This window comes from Grus americana, chromosome 3 (genome assembly GCF_028858705.1).
Source record: "Grus americana isolate bGruAme1 chromosome 3, bGruAme1.mat, whole genome shotgun sequence".
Taxonomy (NCBI): Eukaryota; Metazoa; Chordata; class Aves; order Gruiformes; family Gruidae; genus Grus; species Grus americana.
The window spans coordinates 111,353,450-111,374,625 of record NC_072854.1 but is presented as its reverse complement, the minus strand read 5'-3'; the positions used below and the strand labels follow the sequence as shown (position 1 = coordinate 111,374,625).

The window sequence follows — 21,176 nt, the reverse complement described above, 5'->3', positions numbered from 1 at the left end:
CGGATGCAGACGATGAAAGAATACTCAGTAAAATCACTGTTTTAGCCCTGTGAAATTGCTTCATCCCTGAAATGTGACCCCTCATGAGCACAGGTGAAATATAAAACTAAGCTAGGGGGATGAATTGTCACGGACAGTTTCTGATAGATGAGAACTGTTTATACTTGTCTTCCTGCTTCCTTACAAGTGGGATTACTCTTTCACTCACACGCAGCTAAAACTGGGTTTGATCTCGTTGATAATTACCTATACTGCATGTTGCCGTACAGAATTTTTTCTTTTTATTTTGCCTTGAATATCTCTGAGGATGGAGACTCCACAGCATCTCTAAGCAACCTGCTCCACTGTTCAACCACTCTCACAGTAAAAAGGTGATTTGTGTGTTTAGACGGAATTTCACGTCTTTAGCTTGTGTCCCTTTTGTCTTGTCCTGTCACTGGGCACCACTGAGAAGAACCTGGTTTGTTCTTCTTTGCTCCCACCCATCAGGTATTTATAAACATTGCTAAAATCCCCCCGATCCTTCTCTTCCCTAGGCTGAACAGTCCCAGCGCTCTCAGCCTCTCCTTGTATGGGAGATGCTCCAGTCTGTTCCTCATCTTTTTGGCCCTTTGGACTTGCTCCAGCAAATGCACGTCTTGTGCTGGGAAGCCCAGAACTCCAGGTGTGGCCTCACCAGCACTGGGCAGAGGAAAAGGATCCTGACGCTCCTGATGCAGCCCAGGATGCTGTCGTCTGCCTCTGCCGCGAGGGTGCATTGCTGGCTCATGGGCAGCATTACTTTTTGGAGAAATTGCTTTTGCCACTGCTGCTGCTGTTTCTTTCCACTTTGATGCGTTTTTCTGGTCTGGACGGAATAATGAGGTCTGCTTGTTTGTAACTTCCCCGTCCTTCACCCCACTATCTTCGTGGTTGTTTGTGGGGTGGTTTTTTTGTTTGTGGGTGTGGGGTGGTTTTTTTTTTTTCGTTTGTTTGTTTTCTCTAAGCTTTCTGCAGCCTTTGGGCCTGGTTACCAAAGTGTGAGACCTGACAGAACTCTACTCTGGTAGAGTCAAATTTAGATGTAGGAAGTGACTAAATGTAGCAGGACGTGCAGGCAAGTAACTGTCATTGGGAGAATGAAAAAGAGCAGCTTCAGAGTGATTTTTATATTGTGCTAACATTTTTCTTTCCTGTTAAGTTAATGGTAGTCTACGTGAAATGATTAATGCCTGTCAAAGCAGCTTAAAAAAGGGGGGGGGGGCAGATAATTCTTGTCTCTGAATAGCATTGCTACTCAAACTTTGAACACTGAGGTTTGTCCTCACAAAACCCTCATGTTACAATATGCGCATGCTGTCTGACGTGAAAAAAAGTGTATAGAGATATTCCTGCAGTAAACTAAGAAAGTCTAGTCAGAGGTGAATGTTGAGATAAAATATTGCCTTCAAATATCCTTTATGGAGTCTTAGATGAACAAAAGGTGCTAAAGTCAGCAAGCCTTTATTTATTACCTCTGATGTGCAGTTGTGAGCTGTGCACAGGAAGAGTTAATGCTCTTCAGTCTACAGATTCAGAGCTTCCATCCCCACAGGACTGTGCTGCTGTGTATTCAATAGATATAACTCCCTAAGGTGAACATATATATATTTTTTTTTTTTTGAATCTCCATCTCATTAGACAGATCAAGGTGAAAACAGCTTTACCTAGTCTTTCTTCACTGAAAAACAAACTGTAGCTTCATTTACAATACCTGGTATGATTCGTCTCGGCTTGCAATATGTATATATTAAAACAGTGTGTCACAGAGAGATAGTAGTGCAGTTAGGATACAAAAGGGATACAGAAACTTGAAGGTACCTAACAAAAATCTGTCTGGTTCACTGTTTAACCACAAAAAACCCAAACCAACGAAAACAAAAAAACCCACTAAACCAACCAAACAACAACACCCCCCCCCCAATAGTCTGTGCTTGTTTATCTCAGAATCACAGAATTGATCGGGTTGGAAGGGTCAGCTAGAAAAGGTTGCCCAGGACTGTATCTGTTTGGGTTTGAGCAGCTTCACATATGGAGAATCAATAAGCTCTCTGGGAAACCTGTTCCTATGTTTGCCCCCCCCTCACAGTAAAAACTAAATTCTTATGTTTTCTAAGAGGAGGACAGGTAACCAAAAGACTTTTTTCTTCCTACTTCCACAGCAGGTTTCTTGTGCTGACAACGTGGGGCGAGCAACTTGATGTTGTGTTTGTTTCTTCGAGGAAGTGTGAAGGAAGGTCCACTGACAGTGATGGAAGTACAGTGTCCTGGTTCTGGCTAGGACAGAGTTAACCTCACAAGGAGCCAGGACAGGTGAGCCAAGCTGGGGGGGGCGGGGGGGCTATTGCATACCATGGGATGTCATGCTCACCACAAAAGGGGGCTAGTCGGGCAGGGGCGGGTTCAGACGGCCTGAGTGTGGGTCGAGCGTTTGGTGGGCCGGTCGTCGGGTGGGTAAATTGCTTTCTGTCATGACCCGCTACCAGTGCTGTCGGTGATGGCTGCCCTCCCTTCGCCGCCCCGTAACGTGGCTCCTCCCAGCCCACAGGCCTTGCCTCTGGCTTCCCGCTCTGACCCCAGCCCGCCGGGGAGGGCTCAGCCGCGACATGGAGTTACAAGGTAGTACAACATTTTGCAGGTTAAGAAAACTGTTTTGAAATCTGTCTAAGAGATACTATATATAAATAGTGGGGTGTTGGGTTTTTTTTTTCTGAATGGATTTTTCAAGCTGGATTTAGGGGAACCAGCCTGATTTTAGGCCCCGTTGAACAGAGATAAACAAACTGAACAGATAAACTGTTCATGTCCTTTAAGACAAACTGTAAAATAATAACGATAAACTAAGTGTACCAGGCAATATTACCTGTAGTTGTTCAAAAGTTGGACAAGAACAGATGCTCGGAGAAGCTTTTTCCAATCTAATTTACTGTCAGATGTGCGAATCCCTCTGGTTTATTAACAGTGCTTTAAAACAGGGTGACTGAACCCATGTGACTTTCTGTGAGAAAAGCCAGCTCCAACTGAGAAATCCTCAGGTCCTTTAAGGAATGAATCCATTTTTTTAATTACTTTGGATTTTATAGAACAACGTATGGTTTGTTTTCATACTGCATTTCCATCCATCGCCTGTCGCTCCCGTGAACTTCCAAAGAGGAGAGGAAAAATGTAATTCCTTTCCATTTATCTAGGTCATTTTGGACAACAAGTTTGAGTTGCCTTAGGCTTCTCGTTGAGGATGGCAACATTCTGATGCATTGTAAATTTGTCAGGGCAGATTTTGTAAACTTGCGCTGCTCCAAGCCAACACAGCCCTATTGTTATTAAGGGCGTTGCAGCAGGGATCCACAGCAGCTGAAATCTGGACTCGTTGTCTTTTATGAAATAGATTGCCACATCCCTTGACAATGGCCATCAAAAGCTTATTTTTTGAAAAACAAAACATAGTATCATTTGTGTGTCAATGGCAACATATGCTGCCTGCATTTCAAAATCCTCGGAAGTGTTCAGAACTGCCACCTTTCTGGGTGAGAAAGTTGTGCTGACAAATACAACGCTCTCAAACTTCCCTGTCTCGCAGAAGGAACTTTGATTCCTGTCTGTATGACATGCTTTGTTTTCCTGTGCTCCGGGTATTTTGAGGCACGTCCCGTTCTGGCACTCTGAAATGTTCACACACGGGAAGAATTTATATCTGAGGTTGTTTTTAAATGGTAGACAGGTAGCATTCGACAAATGGGTGAGGTGGAGTCAGGATTGACTGCTCGGGAGTATTTTGAGTGTAAATGTACAGCAAAAATAAAAATGCTTTATGGGGTTTTGTTTGGTTTTTTTCTCCTGTATAGGAACAGGACCCAGTTTCAGTCTCAGGCATGAACACCACTATATTTGCAACAGGACCAGAGGGTCAGGTGAAAGATATACAATTATCATAAGCTCCACTATAAGGCAGGAGAAATAGGATGGCATTTAAGAGTATGAAGTTGGATTCGCACCAAAGTCACCCTTCCTAAGTGTGGCAATTAATGCAACGAGATTTTCCTTTTGGGTTTCCTTTCTTTGCATCCCGGTATTTCAATGTCTCTGCTGATTTAGTTTGATAATTTAAAACTTTGATGCAAGTGCACTTAGTTACGTGATAGAACGTGCTGATGTTCTAGGGATGCATGCTCCCCCCCCCCCCCAAGTCAAACTTGTCTTCAGTTTTTGCCCTGGTGAACTTTAAGGTGAGAATGGTTGAAGCAAAGTATGTTAGCTGCTTGGTTCTAGTAATCTGCATCATTTGTCTGCAGTAGCTCTGCAGTGAATATAACGCTGTGTTATTTCGGTCCTCCTCTGCGTTGACCCGCTTCCCTGTGAGCTGTAAAATCAAAGCAGACAGCAAGTAAATTTCTATCTAAGCTCTGGATGGTTTTCCAAGGAAGTTGTACTGATGTGACCGTGTCTAATCACAAAGCAAAAGACTGGCAGACCAGTGCTGTCTGGTCACACCAGGGGGAGTGTTTTGCCTCTGCCTCGCAAACACGGGGAGGGTCGGGTGCAAGGTTAAAGGCATGTGAAGGCACACAACCCAGTTCCCAGTGGGCAGGAAAACTTCCTCAGGCACAATCAGTTCATTTGTTTGTTTTGTGACATTATGACTCTATTGATGTAGCCAGCGTTACATTTTAAGAAAGATTCAGAAGTCATAAACTAGAGAGAATGAAAAACATAAGGACAGGTGAAAAAAAGCAAACTTTTCGTGTCTGCAAATGCAGGAGTAATACATGGGCTATTTCTTTCCCTGACAGCATGAACAGCCAGCATAGGTCTCTGTTTGCAGTATTCTAAATACTTATGTCTCTTGTATATGAGTGAATGGGAACAATGGACTCTGAAGCCAGTATTACAGGCATTGAAATGCTTTTTATGTTATCTAGAACAGTCTTCCCTGTAACACATTTTTGATGCTTTTCCTCCTGTGGATTGGGCTATATTTCATCCACAGCTGTACAGAAAAGGAGTAGAAGGGAGAACTACAATCCTTTAATCCTACCAGCAACCCCAGAGCTAGAAATTCATGTTCCAGAGTTTGTTGAGGGTCAGGTTGGTGTCTGAAAGCCAGTGGCTACCTGATGACCGATCAACTGCATGAAGTCCTTGTTATAAAACAGCAGAAAGTTACGCAGCATGCTAAACTTCATTATTTCTGTCACTTCCCACTTACCAGAGTGGTAATTTTGCTGTATGCTGACAAAGAACACAACTAGTTTATGCATTCACAGAGAGACATCTTTTAAAAGGCTAATAAATGCATGACAAGGGTAATTCAGCCACTGCTCATAAATGACGTCAGGGCTATTGAGAAATGTATATCAGTCTAATGTATGTCTGCTGTTCAACGTATGAAATTAAAAAATGTCACAAAGTCAAATGTGTGTAGCAGTAAATATGAAGGAGAAAGATGAAAGTGGGGATATATGAAAGTCAAGTTTCTGTCATCATTAGTTATAGTCTTAGCAGTGCTGTTTCCTGGGTACTTCTGGAGAAAAAAATGTGGAAGGTAAGGGAGCAGCTGGGGTGTTTGCTGCAGAGCTCAGTTTGAGCAACAACAGTATCCAAACACGCAGCATAAAATCGTTTTTGTGATCTGCATCACACTTAGAAAATCATTTGTGTGACTCCTCGTTGTGAATCTCTGGATCACGGCAGGCAGTATTGATATGTGGCGCAGAAAATGAAAGGCAGAGAACAAAGACGGTGCTGGTGAGAAACGGATGAGAGGGGAACAGCAGATAATGAAGAGGAACGCAGTAGATAGGAGGCTTTATATCGTTTAAGGGATAATAGATGAGAAAGATAGTTCACTGCAGATAAATGTGGGATAATGATGACTTTGAATTCTTTTCACTGCAGACTCTGTGTTTCACAAAACCAGGCTTTGAGGGGGGGAAAAAACCAACCCCAAATATAGCTATGTGTGCTGTTAATGAATAATGAACAGGAGGAAGACAGATCTCTGCATGCGGATTGGTACTGCTAGTGGTGATCTCGATCCAGGGTACTCAGGAGTGGCGTAAAACAAAAAAGGAAGAAAGGAGGAGAGAGATGAGTGAACTCCAAAGGCAAAACAAAATGGTTAGCTAAACTGAAAAATGAAGGATTTGGAATAGCGTGCTTGTGTACGTGGACTTTTGATGTCAAGATAGCATTCCCAAATGAAGTGAATTGGTCCTAAAAGGGTTTATTTCAGTTTTTTACTAGCATTTGGAAGCAGTGGCAGTACATGTATTTACAAGGCAGGTTTTGACTATAATTCTTTTATTTTATAGGGGTGGGGACAGAAGTCTCAGAAACTAGAGAAGGGACAGGTACCACTAACACCAATGACCCATTTTCTGCTTTGCTGATAGCAGGAGTGCAGAGACCCCAGCTGTGCCTGTCTGGGTAGGTCTGTCTTGCTGATGCATGCCAGGAGGAGTTAATGCAATTTTTGTTTGGGGTTTTTTGTTTGTTTGGTTTTGGGTGTTTTTGTGTGTGTGTATTTTTTTTTCTTTTAAATTCCCAAAAGGGAGAGTCCTTTTCTCCCTGCTAGTGTGCAGGGATTTCGTATCACAGCATATTGTGTGTGTTGCTGTGAGGAAGGTGTTTCCTGCAATATTCACTGTTTTTTTCCTGAGGCTTTCTCAGCACAGCAGAGATATAAGGATACAGGGTAGAATTCCTTCCATAGCTGTGGAAGCCAGCATAACTTGCAAAGCTCCCAAACTGCTTAAAGGATTATATTCTCAGCTCAGACTAAGGATGACAATGTTCCTAGATTTGTGGTCCATGGTGGGGGGCACTTTTTTGGACATTAATTTCTCTGAGGCAAGAGAGGGCTTGGCACAAATTGCCAAGACTTGAAGGCAGATGATGTGGCTGGATTAATTTTTTTAATATTATTTTTGGGGGGAGGGGAAGAAAGTTTTTAGTCAGTTGTGCATGTTCCCTAGAAACAACAAATATTCACAGAGAAATATTGATATTTCTAAGCTTTGTTCCAATTTGGAGTGCAAGCTGAGTTTTGTTCCAAAATACCGGAATGTTTGGAGGGATGAAAATTCCAGGTTTCACAGAGTGCTGTTGCTGTTTTCCATCAGCTGAGCACACAGCAAGCCCTGTGGGCTCCTGGCAGTCCTTGCAGCTCCCTCTCTACTGCTTCCCCTTTCCTTTCTATTTTGGTGCTGCTCTAACACTTCCTACCACTGCCTAGTGTGAGATGCTTTCTTTTCCTCCTAGTTTTTTCTGTAGCTTCAACTCCTGCATATTCAAGCCTTCTATGCCCTCACGAATGGTATGAGCTGACCTTGTCGCGCTCAGAATTGAAGCTCGTTTGGGTGTGTTCATACCCCTGCTGTTTTCTCCTGTTGCGCTATCAATCTCAGGTTTTTTTCCTATCCTAAATTACACGGTATGTCAATACATTAAACTCTACTGGAAAAACGCTGAGGACCTGCGTACCTGATCGTGGTGCTGTGGAGTAATCAGTCAGTGTGGCTGTGCACATGTCCATTGCCAGTGTGAGTTAAACCACATTAAGCACTATTAATTTGACTGCATGTCTGAGAGTAGAAATGACTTATCTTTGCAAACATCCAGAGTGGTTTAAGATGTAATTGCTTCTAGGGCATCTTAAAACCATTTGCTGGCTATTCCTAGTCCTGTCATATTAGAGCTGACTGATCTTTCTGACTCTCCCCAACTTTTTTGGGGCACAAACAGCTGCTTTAGCCTAACCTGCAGTTACACTGACCGAATTAAACTGGATGGCTTTCAGTGAAGTAGGTTAAAGTATGATCTCACTTCCTAGTGAGAAGTGGGGATGACATTAACTTCTAGCCTGTGGTCAGGGATGAACATTTGGGACACCCAGAAGCAGATATTTCAAGTATTTTCAGACAGATAAGATTTTTTTTTGCCTGTCTGCTTGTATGAATAAGTGGCCACTTTGGATGCTTAGATAACAGCTTGATGACTTGAAAGCCCAGATCCAAAATTTGAGGTATTTATCCAAAAACCAAGTAACCAGATGGATGTTGAGTGTCTCTTAAAATCACTGAATGTGTGACCTGTAGCTCTGTCACGCTTAGCTCTGGGGTTGACGAAGCTTTCTGCTTGGTGGCAGACTGAAGTTCAGAGCTGAAGAAGAAGAGGGGATTGTGTCTATGTCCTATCTGGAAGCTTAATGATGGAAAAACTTCCTGAGCTCCTACTGAAACAAATGAATTTAGTTGGTAAGTGCAGGAGCAGGCTCTGGAGATGTGTGATGCAGGCGGGGAAGATTTGAAGCCCCATGTCATTCAGTTCAAAGTTCAGAAAACTGCACCAAAGTGCTGCCATTTGATCAGTTTAGGACTCTCTTTTGAAGTGTAGATACTTTGTGGAAAACATCATAGGAATAAAATACAATAGTGGTATTTTATCTTTGGAGACTGCAGTGACTATATAGGTGTTGTGGAGCAACATTTGACACTGACTTGAAGGATTCATGGTAACATGGCGTAAGTTCATGTCAAGATTTTGTGTAGTTTTGTGGCAAAAGTTCTAGATCTCTTCTGAGCGTGGCTACAATTCATTCCCGGACAGCCAAGTGTTAATAAAACCTCCATCACCATATTTTGGAAGTAAGGGTTTTTTTTTTTTTTACCTTTTTTACATCTAAGTTTGGTTATCATTTTCTACAAAGCTGAACACTGATTGAAAGCAAAGAAAGTGGAAGCAAATATATATATCAAAACTGACATGCTAGGAATCATAGAATCAAACAATTTTTCCAGACTCATAATGCCAATGCAACACAAAGCCTTTTTACCATTTAGTTCAGGTGATAAGTGGAGTTACAAAAGTAAAATATCCTATTTTTTTCAGCAGAGGAGTTGCAAATCATGTGACGATACAGGGTTTCTTTGTGATTTGCTTGCTAGTCTCCGTGTGAATTGGGCCCCAGGCCTGGCTCTGCCACTTACTCTGTCACTATGTGAATCGCTTCCATATATTTTAGTCTTCTTCATTGTACAGGTGTTGAGAGGCTCTGGGAAGTTTTGTAGAATACTTTGAGGTTTAGATCGTAAGAAATATTAGAAAAATAGTTATACATAACACTGGCTTATTATGTGCGCAGTTAAATTTCTGTATTATCAAATAAATGATGTAGACATAAGCTTTTTGTCTAATACATATTGTTAGAGTAGAATGATGTATCATCACTATTGTGCTATACAAATGAGGAATGATAGTTTAACAAATTGCAGTTCAGCCAACCTCAGTTCAGTTTATGCATAAATGCATATTAAAAAATAAACTTAATCTTACGTGCTCCTTATCCTACAACTGATCTTGAAGCCACTCAGTTTGTTAATGGTAACTGCTGTTTATAGGTGCTTCTGGCATCAGAGCATGGGGAACCAAACTAAAAGGTTTTAATATGCCTTTGTGCATCTGAGCTATATGAAAGATGACTTGACTTCAAAAGATACTTCTGTACAGCTGGTAAAAGAACTGTGTGTATTTGTCTAAATCATTCTGGTGTAGTGACTGAGCAAGAACACTTCCCCAAGAGACTGCACTTGAAAGAAGGAGACTATTTAGTTCTGTGTAAACAAGAAAAGCTTGGCCAAGGTCTGACTGATGCAGGAGAGGAACTCTTTAGGATATCAGGAGAGAAAACTGTTTCCTCTCTAGCAAACTTCCAACTTAATATCATTTAAAAGAAGGAAGGGTGCTTACTGATTTTCAGTAGGGACTTGAAATCTTTATCAGCGATTGGGTTGGTAGAGAATATGTTTGTACCTACTGAGACCGGTCATATTTCCAAGCGTTTCAAATTAAGTAACCACAGTTCTCTCTTGCACTTTCTCTTCATAAAAATTCCATATATATCTTCCAGGAAGACACTGATTTGTAAGGAAGCTCTATATAACCAGCTGAAAAAAAAGCTTAGCTAAGATGTGACGGAGAAGAAAATGCGGACTGAGCAGATTGCTTCTCTCTGGTGAAGAAAATACTGCAGCTGAGAAACTCGGGCTTTCTGTTCATCCAAGTAAACTCCACTTTCCATTTCCATATGAGGCTAGATTCAAAGTTGTCTGGTGACATTCAGAAAGAGGTGCCTACACCATTGTAGGAGCCATGTATATCTAGTAGCCATGCATCCACAGTAGCATTTTTCCTATTTAAATTCAAAATTGGGATGTGTGTGTGTGCCTGTGTATGTACCTTTACTTTTGTTAGATAAACCTTAGACCTTCATACCATAAAGTTTTGGCTTTAGGCATGTATCTGTTCTCCATTCTTTCCCCCTCCTGGTGAATTAATATTGGTTTGTGCAGTCTGTTTTCCTAGGTCATGCGATATTAATGTAGAGCCCTTCCATCTTCAGCTTCTTCCCTCTCGCTATCACCCTTGCTTTATATATATTATTTGTGCAGTATGCTCTTGGTTCACAGGTGTCAGCATGTCATTCAGTGCTATAAACACGTAGCATTAATTCCAGAATAAGTTACTCCCACAATAAAGAGCTAACTTGCAAGAAAAAAATCTGACAAAATAGCAAACTATATTATTAGTAAAGAAAAGGATCAGAACAGAGTCTTTTCAAGGAGTCCCAGAGGGCTGGAAGATGACCTCTATTAGAAACACACAGCCTGTAAAACGAAATCAAGGGAAGAGTGAATAGCTCCTGTAAAACCATTAAGAATAAAGCTGTCAAAAATACTTGTGGAGGTACTGCAAGGGCTTTGTCCCAGGGACTGTGCTGTGCTCTTTGCCTGAATTTCATACTCAAGACCTTCAATTGAGAATGTTTTGCCTTAATCCAGTCTTCACTGATCCAAAAATGGAGTTAAATAAGAAGTATTAGTAAATAATCAAGCAGGGCATGAGCTATAGCTATGTGTAAAGACTCCCTGCTTTGAAATGGCAATAGAAGTACTGAAGAGTTCAGTAGCAAAATAAGATAAACATAATCCTGCATCCTGGAGAAGGCAGAACCTGACAGTGATTTTGCTAAAGTATTGTGATTTTTGAAAAGCTTGAAAATGAGAAGTTGAAAGGTTTTGTTGATCAGCCACAGTTCATGAATGAGTAAAAGAGAGCGCTATTTCTGGTTATATTTTTTGCAGGAAGGAAAAGCTCTGATGGCCTCTGCCTTTCAGGACAGAGTATTGTTGACAGAAAGATGTTGCATTCTTTCTGTAAATGTAATAAAAGTGCAACAACTTTATTTTCTATTTGTGTCAATGAAAGTGGAACAAAGAGTTCTGTTCTCCATACAATATTTGAAGAGTTGCTGCTTTTTGAGTTTGGGATTCTGTCTCTTGCACAATGGAGCCTATATCACGGGGCACACAATTTCAAATGAGATCTTGAAAACTGAGGTGTTAAAATGTGATATACAGAAAATACACACCTTGGTGTCAATGTTTTATAGCCATCTTCAAAGTCAGATGAGATTCTGGTGAATCCTTTCTGAGCTGTTTCTATGTTTCATTGCACACTACATATACACTTATCTTTTTATTGTTCTATTATACCGTTTTATTATGCTATTATTGGTTGAAATTAGTCAGGACAGAAGGGGGGGGTTTAGTATCCCCAATGCAATCTTTGCAACTTTGATTTTTATGCTGATGAAAATGGAGTTGCAATCACAAATGCCTTTAGGGAATACGGATACTCCAGTGGAGCTGCCTTTCTAGCAAAGGGAAAAACATCTGTATCCACCATCACTCAGGAATCCTTATTAGTCTTTAGCATTAGCAAATGAGCCAGCATGTCTCCAAAAAAAAAAAAAAAATGCAGGAAGCACAGAAGTGTGAGAGTTCTTGGCCCAACAGGCATTGCCTTTTCCTAATTAATATCAAAGAAACAAAGAAGTAGATATTAACTCTTTCTTTGTAACAGGCAGAGGTGGTAAAAGATGTATGCATGTGCTAAGGGGAGATGAAGCTTTGATTGAGCTGTTCTCCTCTACCTCCTGGACCTCATCTCCTCTGAGCTGCAGTTCCTCGTGGTAATGACCTCTGTTGTTGATGCTGTGGGATTCGGTGTGTCAGGGATGATGCAGCACCCTGCTCGTGTACTTCTGTAAACCTTGCTTGTCTTCTGGGAGTAAAGTAACAAGTTTTCAACCAATTCGTTGTCTTGCTATGTTCAGATCTGTTCAGGCTTTAATCTGTGAGAGAGATGTGCCTGGAGCTTCCTTTAGAAGCACAGGATGCAACAGCAGTTTGAGTGGGGACAGATAGCAGCATCTCCTGAGCAGTTAGCAGAATTCTGAAGGGTAGGGGTGTGCATCTAGATCTTGGTTAGGGCTGTTGGTTCAGCCAATGCTCTGGAAGTGGTGTGAAGAAGTTCAGAAACTCAGAGAATGTGTGTGTGTTTTGATGTGGAGAGGCAAACAATGTTCGTATCATCAAAACCAGAAATGTCAGAGTAGGAATCTCTGCCCGTTGTAGGAACTGTGGGGATATCTTAAAATCATCTCCTGGTTCCTTTACATTGGTTACTGTTTCCTCCAGTGTTTATGTGAAATGCAAGACATGTAGTATCTTCTTCTTCTGAGTTGGTAGTCTATACATATTTTCTAGTTTTAGCTCTCTATTCTTCTGTATTTTCTCAGAAATGCTTTTCCTTGCATGCTAATGGTGGCAATGTGCTCCAATGATGGAGGTATTTTTATGAACACTTGGGTCTTATCTGTGCTGCATCCTTCCAGATGGCTCAAAACCCTGGACACTGGCATGAGGTATTTTCAGAAAGGAAATGATTTCACTCATTTCAGCTTTTCTGGTAACGAGTTATATCTAGAGGTACAAGCTGAGAATTGCCTGCCCTGAATAGTCCAAACTTTGATCTTAAGCTTTTTTATCTCTTAGTTTTGTGGAGTGCAGGTATTTTGCTGCCTCATGCTGATAACCCTGTTCCACATAAAGGACTCTTAACCTGAATAATCAGTTTCCTAGAGACGTACCAAACAAGCTTTGCCTAAAAAGTTCACATTTGAAAAAGGGTCAAAAAGAAAAAAAAAATCACACCGGTAAGTATTTTAAATTAGGAGTCTTAGGGGTGTGGATATGGGGACAATGAGAATATTTTTCTAGTGCCTTGATAAATGAGCACTGCCAGGATGGCTGTGGTGTTTGGTCCTATAGCACATGAAACTTGTGTGCTTGGATATGTTGATAACCCAGATGGTTATAAAAAATTTATAGGACATAATCTTCCATCCTGTAGAAGGGAATTTACTACACCATAATCCAGGTAATTTTATCTACTTGGAATAGGACCATGGTGTTCTGATGTCCACAACTTCCCATGATATGACCGAGCTGAAATCTTTGCTCTAGATAAGAGTAGAAGTTACTCCCTTCCGATAGAGCCACACGCTAATATTGGAGGTTTAACTGAAGCACTGTACAGCTAAATGTGTATTTGTACAAGCGGATACAGCCTGGCCTGAAGGATGTGCTTTTAAATGATAGAGAGATAGGAGGTACTTTCTGCCTTATGAATTGGGGACTATCAGCTGAGGCAAAATTCCCATTTCATTCATGGATGAATGGGGAATAATTTTTGTGAGAGGATAGTGATGTATGAATCAAATGTTTTTCTTCTCACTGACAGGACAATCTTTATAATTACAGGTGGCCATGCTTCAGTTGCCTTACACTTTCAGCAAATGACATTGAATATTAGTGATTCTGCCGTATCCGCAGGAAGCGGTTCAAAGCTGCGATTCTGCAGAATGACTGCATATTCTGGAGTCTTATGCTGCTAAATTGAAGTCTTTCTGACTTGAAAATTAGATCCCTAGTGCTGCAAGTGGTTCCAGAGTGATTATTTGTACCACAGCAAAATATGGATAAACTTGTGACAATGTGGTTTCTTTTGCATATTGTCTGCATTTATAGACAGTAGCTATTTTAGTATGAGATATGAGGAAGAAGTGTTTTGGGACTTTTAGAAAATGCTGATATGTGACAGAAAGGGAAAGCTTAGGAGTTTTGGAAGGGATACTTCCAAAGACAATGGTGCAGTTGTGGGAGAGGCAAGCTAGATAATGCAAAACTTTTAAAATTATGATCTTCCAAAATGAGTAAGTCTTTCCAAAGTGCTTACAGGAGATGGTCCAAATGTGGACCATCTGTGATGGGCCTCAGGAGAGATGCTCCAGCGCAGGGAGCACAGTCCAGGAGCACAAGGCAGGAAAGGGAAGATACAGTGATAGCCAGCGGGAGGATGATGAGTAGAAAATTGATTTCTGCTGACAGCAGGAGCAGTATTGGGCTAAAGCTGGGTAAGTGTCAGCAAGGACGTGTAACCAGAATGCTGGAGCAGGGGGCTGAGCAGATGCTAACAACTTGAGTATTGACTTGGAACTGCAGCTTTAATATCTTTGCAGAGCGAACAGAAGTTTGCTTTCTGGCTGTTTAAAAAGAAAAACCATTATCTTTTATTTTATAACCCACCTTTAAACTCTGAAAAAATAGCATGCTTCTGTTTTTTATACTTTTCTATAAACTGCGGAAGTACTGTTCCCTCCCCTTTTTCTGAGTCTTTTTCATGTCAGAGTCCTTTCCTGTGAACAGACTCTTACCCAAAGCATGGGAAGCTCCTTGTCACTTGCTTTCTTTACCTCTGTCATTGACTATTATGGGCTCTTTTTTCCAAGCTGCTCACTGGATCTTTCAGCCACCTGCTTTTGGTGGGTAATGTCACGACAGGAACAATGAAGCAGTGTGTGATAGAGCAAGAATGTGGGTAAAATGAGCAATATGCTCTGTCTTCCTTTTCAACCCCTTAATTTTTTTTTTTTTTTTTGCTGTGGTGCCTTTCCTTCCAACACAAGAAGCTTTTTTTTTATTGATCAGCTGAGTCACCGAAAACTGATTTTTTTGAGTGTCTCTTTCTTCTTTTTCACACTGGTGGTGTTCTGTCCAGCCTGTTGATGGACATGGGGTGGAATAAAGGGCACGCAAGTGGCTCTCAGGCGTGCCCGCTGATTCTTGTCACAACAGGCTGCTTCAGCCCATCAGAGCTGGGGCTCCCGAGTTGTGGTTTCCCTTTCCCAGCGTGACCAGACTGCACGGCAGTCACCGCACATTCTTGCCCATCGGAGATATCAGTCTGTGGAGAGCTGTGCTGCTTGTCAGAGTCACTGCACAAGGATCGCCCTCATTCAAATGTGGTTTGATTCTGTTTAGAAAGCTTTTATTTGAAAGGATCTGATGGCTCCAGAACTAGCTGGGAATGCTGAGCCTGTTCCTGGAGAGACAGCCACTCTGTATCTGCTTTATGCAAGTCTGGAATATTGTAAAGTGTTTGTTTCAGAAAGTACTCCTTAATTACAGATATCCAAATGGTTATGCATACTCTTGTATGTGATACATCTCTCTCCAGCTCCCACATTTGAAACTTTATTTTAAAGTGCAGTAAGGTCTGTTTGCGTATATATGCTCAACTCTAGTAGCTTTAAGAAGCTCTTGTGGAAAGTATTGCTCTTACTGCAGTGGGTTTTTTTTGGTTTTCTTTTTAAAAATCTACTTTTGTTCCCCCTTCTACCTTCCCCAATAGAAGTGGTGATAATGGCCATGAAAGTGCCCCGAATATTTGTACAAACCTCACTGCTGACTCTGGCTGAGGGTTGCCTTGCTACACTGGGGTATTGCTTTCTCTTCACCACTACTATTAGCTGAACCTGTTAAAAACAAATATGGACATGCCAAAACATGTTGAAATTGGGAGGTGTGATGATGTCGTGGTTTAACCTGACTAGTAGCTAAAACAACCACACAGCTGTTGGCTCACTGCCCCCCCCCCCCCCCCCCCCGCCCTCATTGGGACAGGGGAGAGAATTGAAAAGGTAAAAAAAAATAAAACTCATGGATTGAGATAAAGACAGTTTAATAGGACAGAAAAGAATAATAAAAATAATGATAAAAGAATATACAAAGCAAGTGCTGAACAGCACAATTTCTCACCACCTCAAGATGATGCTCAGCTAGTTCCTGAGCTGCCCCACCTCCTGGCTAACCCTTCAGTTATATACAGACTATGATGTCATATGGTATGGAATATCCCTTTGGCCAGTTGGGGTCAGCTGTCCTGGCTTGTGTCCCCTCCCACCTTCTTGAGTGCCCCCCGCCTTCTCCTTGGCAGGGCAGTATGAGAAGCTGAAAAGTCCTTGACTGCTTGGCAACAACTAAAACATCAGTGTGCTCTCAACATTGTTCTCATCCTAAATCCAAACCACAGCACTACACCAGCTGCTAGGAAGAAAATGAACTCTATCCCTGCCAGGACAAATGACAATGTAGTTCTTGCCTGCCTCTCCCACAGCATTGGGAACCTGCATTTTTCTGCTCACCTGTCATGTCAGCTCCTGTGGACGCACATCATTTGTCTTTTACTCTCTGCCATTTGCTGTGGTTGGTGCTTGAGCGATGAAATGCGAGTTCTTCCCACAGACCTCTACAGAGCCAACCGATGATCACTGTGCGGGATAAGCTCTTTAGGATAAGGACTGGCTCTTAACTACAGACTTTTCACTGACAGCAGCAGTCTTGTGTCCTGGCATAAAAGCTTTTTGCTTGGTCTTTTGTGTGGTGATGAGCACTTTGCTTTCAGTAAGGCACAAAAGGAGAAACTAAGGAGTTTCTCATAACTGACTGAGACAAGGTCTGAGTCCTTCTGTCAGCATCTCTATGAATGTCAAAACCTCTAAGTATGCTTTTCTGGTTCATACAGAGTATAATTTTCAAGACACATTTAAGGAGTTAGGAGAACACTCCTGTCTTTATAGAGCAGCACTTTTGAGATGTGAGGGTCAGGATATTGTGTCGTCGCTTATGAAATACAATAATTCAGCCTTAATGCAGCAACTGGATGCAGAGCATTGTTGTACATGCGCAGCTGAAGACATGGTACTGCTATTGGAGGAAATGGTTATGGGTTTAGTGCTTACATGTCTCAGAAAGCAAACTTGTTTACAGTGATTATTTGGAAGAGTGGCTGGACAAGGATAAAGAGAAATAATGGGATGGGAAAATAATGGAAAGGAGTTAACTCAGCTAATGCTTCCTGCTCTGGTTTCTCTCCACTGCCCTGCATTGATTGATTACATTCTGCTCATAACTGCTTCCACCTGAAAGTGAAAAGAGTAGGGCCACTTCTTTATGGCACTTGCAAGTCACTTTTCTGGCTTAAAAGTCCTTAAATTTTTATCATCTTTATAAATGCAATCTCTGTATTTTATTTTTACCTTGCTCCTCTTCAGTAGTACGCTGTTTCCTTCAGGGATTTACTTTTTGGCTATCTTTTGTCTGTGATGACTGTAGTTTTTAAGATATCTCAACAGTTAGTTGGAACAGTCCTTGCAATTTGAAATTCAATGTTTCTTTTTATGCTTCTTTTTCTTATTTTTATTTTAGACATCTCAATCCTACCTGTAAGAGTAGTTGTATCTTTAGAAGATATTTGCTTATTGCTTTTACATTCCTATTAAACTGCATCAGCTTCTGCTGCTCTTAAACTTGACTAGGACAAATTTCAGTTATATACTCCCTGTCTCTTAAGTATTTCTTCTTTCTGTAGTGGGCTTTTCCTTACATTAGTGATGCAGAATTGTACTTCCATGGTTGTTTTACATCAGCACAAAGCCAAGCTTCCCAATGTCAAAATCCTTTGCATTCTTCCTTCAGTTCTTAGTGTGTCTAAGCATTCAGTATTAGGTAACGTCTCTCTGCGGGCTCAGTATGATCTCTTACCATCACTACCCTCATTGTGCTGTTAGACTAGAAAAGTAAACAATATAATTTGTTGGTTACTTTCACAGGGCAGACATTGCTTTATTACCTAGACAAGCCAGTGAATATTCATGAACCACTTATGCTGCTTGTCTACTTATTTTACCCATTTTAGCACACACCGCAAGTGTTACTTTCATATCCAAAGAAACATTTAAGCCCTGACTCCATTTTGAATTTCCATCTGTAGTGCACATTTGGCTTCTTTCTGTGGTGTGTTATGATAGGGTGTGAACATTCTGAATGTGTGTTTTGGGGGGAGTGGATCAGTGGGTGTTGCATTGACTTTGATAGAGCAAAACTCCACCCTCAGTAGGCTGTGGCACCTTAATGTATTCAGTAAGCCATCTAGCTCAGTCCCTTACAAATCCTTAATGATGAAAACTTTCATGTTGTTTAGACCTTTTCCCTTACCTTGTGCATCACAATGCATTAATTTTTCTTTGCGGTTCCTTTTTTTTTTCTTTCCAGGTTTAGACTCCTGGAAATGCATTCTCACTCAGGCCAATTTCACTTAATGTAAGAATTACATTTTGCCTGACACTTGTTTCAAATAATTTACCTAAGAATCAGAAATAATATCAGGAGCTAATTTCACTGGTATTACCCAGGGCTGTATATAATTCAATATGTACGTTTCATTTCCTTGACCACTATTTTTGCTGTTCTCTCTAGAAGCACTGACTAATGCCAGAGCAACCATTATCCCAGACTTTCATGAGACACAGTCTTTTATTTTTACTTGAAGCAGGATCTGTGATAAATTAACTTCAAGCCAGCGCCCAACTCTTGGTTTCTAGTAAGTTTTTTATTTTGCTCAGAGATGACTAGCTGGTAAAGCATAACTTCAGTCAGAAGTGAAATTCATGTCTCTCTTCAGAGCTTGGAGGCAAAGGGTTTCTTCTGAAGCTTGCTTGAAGTAGGTTTAGCTGTTGTGCCCCTGTTCTTTATAACCCCCCTTCCATCAGAGGTTACTGTCTCCAGAGCCCTGCCAGCCGGGCATGTTGTGCAAGTGGTCCCTAACCCACTGCAGGCAGAGTCCTGAGTTATTTCAAATGGAGTTTGGACTGATATCTTGGCATTTTGCTTAATGCAGGGGAGGGAGAACTTGCATGATTCACCCCAGCAAAGGTGCAGGTGGCAATAGTTTCCAGCCCCTTGGTGGTGGCACATAGTGAAGGTTCAGTGTCTGGTGGCAGCTGGACATCTTATTTGTCCTTTGCATGGAATGGACAGTGGAATTGCTGAGCAGAAATGGCCCCAGCCTGAGCTGAGGTTAGCACAGTGACATTCTTCCCATCCCCTCTAGGGCACAATTTCCCCTGAAGAAAACTTGGGAGAGGCGAAGAAGCGTCTGTTGCGGGGATTATTGATGTGGATTGGTGCAGGTGGTGGAGAAAACTGTACAGCCTCGGGATACTCTGCAATATTTATGTGAAACTTACCCGCAGGCTGGAGGCCCCAGTGCGGGTCCCTCTGCTCTCTTGGAGGCATGCTGCTCCACACTGGTGCTGACCCAGTGCTCCTGTGTCTAGGGTATGCAGGTCCATCCTGAAGAGCCTGGAGCCAGATCTGCGTGGTCTATCTCAGCAGGACTATGATGGCCAACTGGGTTCAAGCGCAGCATAGCAGTACAGACTTGCTTTGGCTGTAATTTGCACTGAATAATTAACTTGAGTTCAGTCCCCTCTTAGCTGATAACACCTGCAAGGATCAAATTTTGAACAGAAAAAATTTTTTCAGGACTTTCTTATCAATCAGCAATTTATTGCAGCTTGGCCATATGAAAGAAGCCCAGAGTTTTTGTGGGAAAGGCTTTGCTTTGTTGAGAAGGTGTTCCTGGAATTGCTGTTGCCCTCACACCTTGTCACCAACAGGCTTAATGGCTCTGCCCATCCTCATCTGGGACCCCTGGTCACATCCTCTGCCCATGGGCCCAGGGTCTTCATTTGAGCTCTGTCTTAGGCACCTAGTCCTTGCACTACACTGCAGGTGTAGCTGTTCCTAGGTTTGTTCCTGTATTATTGTTTGGGTTTCCTGAACTGACCTTGAACCTGACTTGGTCCTTTACATCTGCCTGATGGTCAGTGGACTGTTGATAGGACACATTAATATCACCACTCCACTCTGCTCCCCAAGCTCTCATGCTGTGGTGCTGAACTCTGCCGGTGGGCTTACTGTCCAGCTTGGTTGTGACCACTGCCAGCTCTTGGCTCACCATCACCTTAGGGAGCAGCCCCCTGACAGTAACAATAAATAAGATTTTATGCTTTATCCTGCAGGATTTCAGTGTTTCATAAGAAGCAGTATGACTTTGTCTACTTCTGAGATAAGGAAGGAGATAACCAGGTGGTGGTCATGCAAGAGTGGAGATGCTGATCAGGAGCAAGTACCTATTTCTGATTTATCAAGTGAAAAGACATCTGTGATGCTAAGCACATGAGGCTGAGCTTTATTCTTGTTGCCCTCTGGAAAGGTTGGCCCTGACAGGTTTTCACGTCCTCATTTCCCTCTCAGTGCTCCTTCCCTTCTGGCACAGGAGAGCTGGGATACTGCTGGGCTCTGTCGTTGCCTGTTTGCTGTTCTGCTGAAAGGTAATTTGAGAGACAGAGGCTGTCAGCTCTGTGACTCAAGCCAAATCCGATTCATTGAGTTTTGGTGGTGCATTCCTTGCTGTTGTAATTTAGCAGCACTCTGTTGATTTAGCAATAAATTTAACTTTTTGGCCTCTGAAAATCACCATTCCAATACAAATTTTTAGGCTGCAGAAGCTGACAGCATGGCAATTTGGTCTGCAGTGCAATTACTAATCCTTGAAAACAAAAGAATCGCTACAACTTTCGGTTCTAATAATGGCTTAAATAAAATATCTGTATGCTGTGCCTCTTTAATATTACTACGATTTATCAACAGATGAGTGGAAACAGATATATTTAGTATCTTCTGGGATTCCTTTGGGCTTTTTCCTTAATTGAGCTATATGATTTTGCCCTAGGTTCTGGAGAAGGCTTTGCTGACCTTGTAGGATGTGAAAGGCCAATAAACTGTCATTGTGTGAGATATGTTCTGTCTTCATGGGGAGCAGATGATACATCTGAAGGAGGTAAGCCTGAGGAATGGCTCTGTTGGCACACACTGCCACTGACTCCTTTGCTGCAGGAGGTTTCAGTTCATTCTGGCAGTGAAGACTGATGCTTCCAAAAGAATCTTACAGTGTGTTACCTTCCCTGAGGAGATAGGAGATAACCCAGGCTTGGTCCTCAAATCTTTGTAACTGAATGGGAGCTAGATTATCCTGAAGCAACAAGATTTGGGTTAGTTTTGCTGTTCTCTGTA

At 41.8% G+C, this 21,176-nt stretch overlaps 1 long non-coding RNA gene across 1 annotated transcript in view; it reads left to right on the top strand.

Annotated features, from left to right (window-relative positions):
• The first annotated feature begins 2,554 nt into the window (after window positions 1–2,554).
• The window catches only part of LOC129205213 (uncharacterized), a 126,028-nt gene continuing 107,406 nt past the window's right edge, over window positions 2,555–21,176 (top strand). Inside the window, exons 1-2 of the long non-coding RNA XR_008576654.1 lie at window positions 2,555–2,637; window positions 20,836–20,943. This is a non-coding gene — a long non-coding RNA (uncharacterized LOC129205213). The remainder of the gene's footprint in view (window positions 2,638–20,835; window positions 20,944–21,176) is intronic.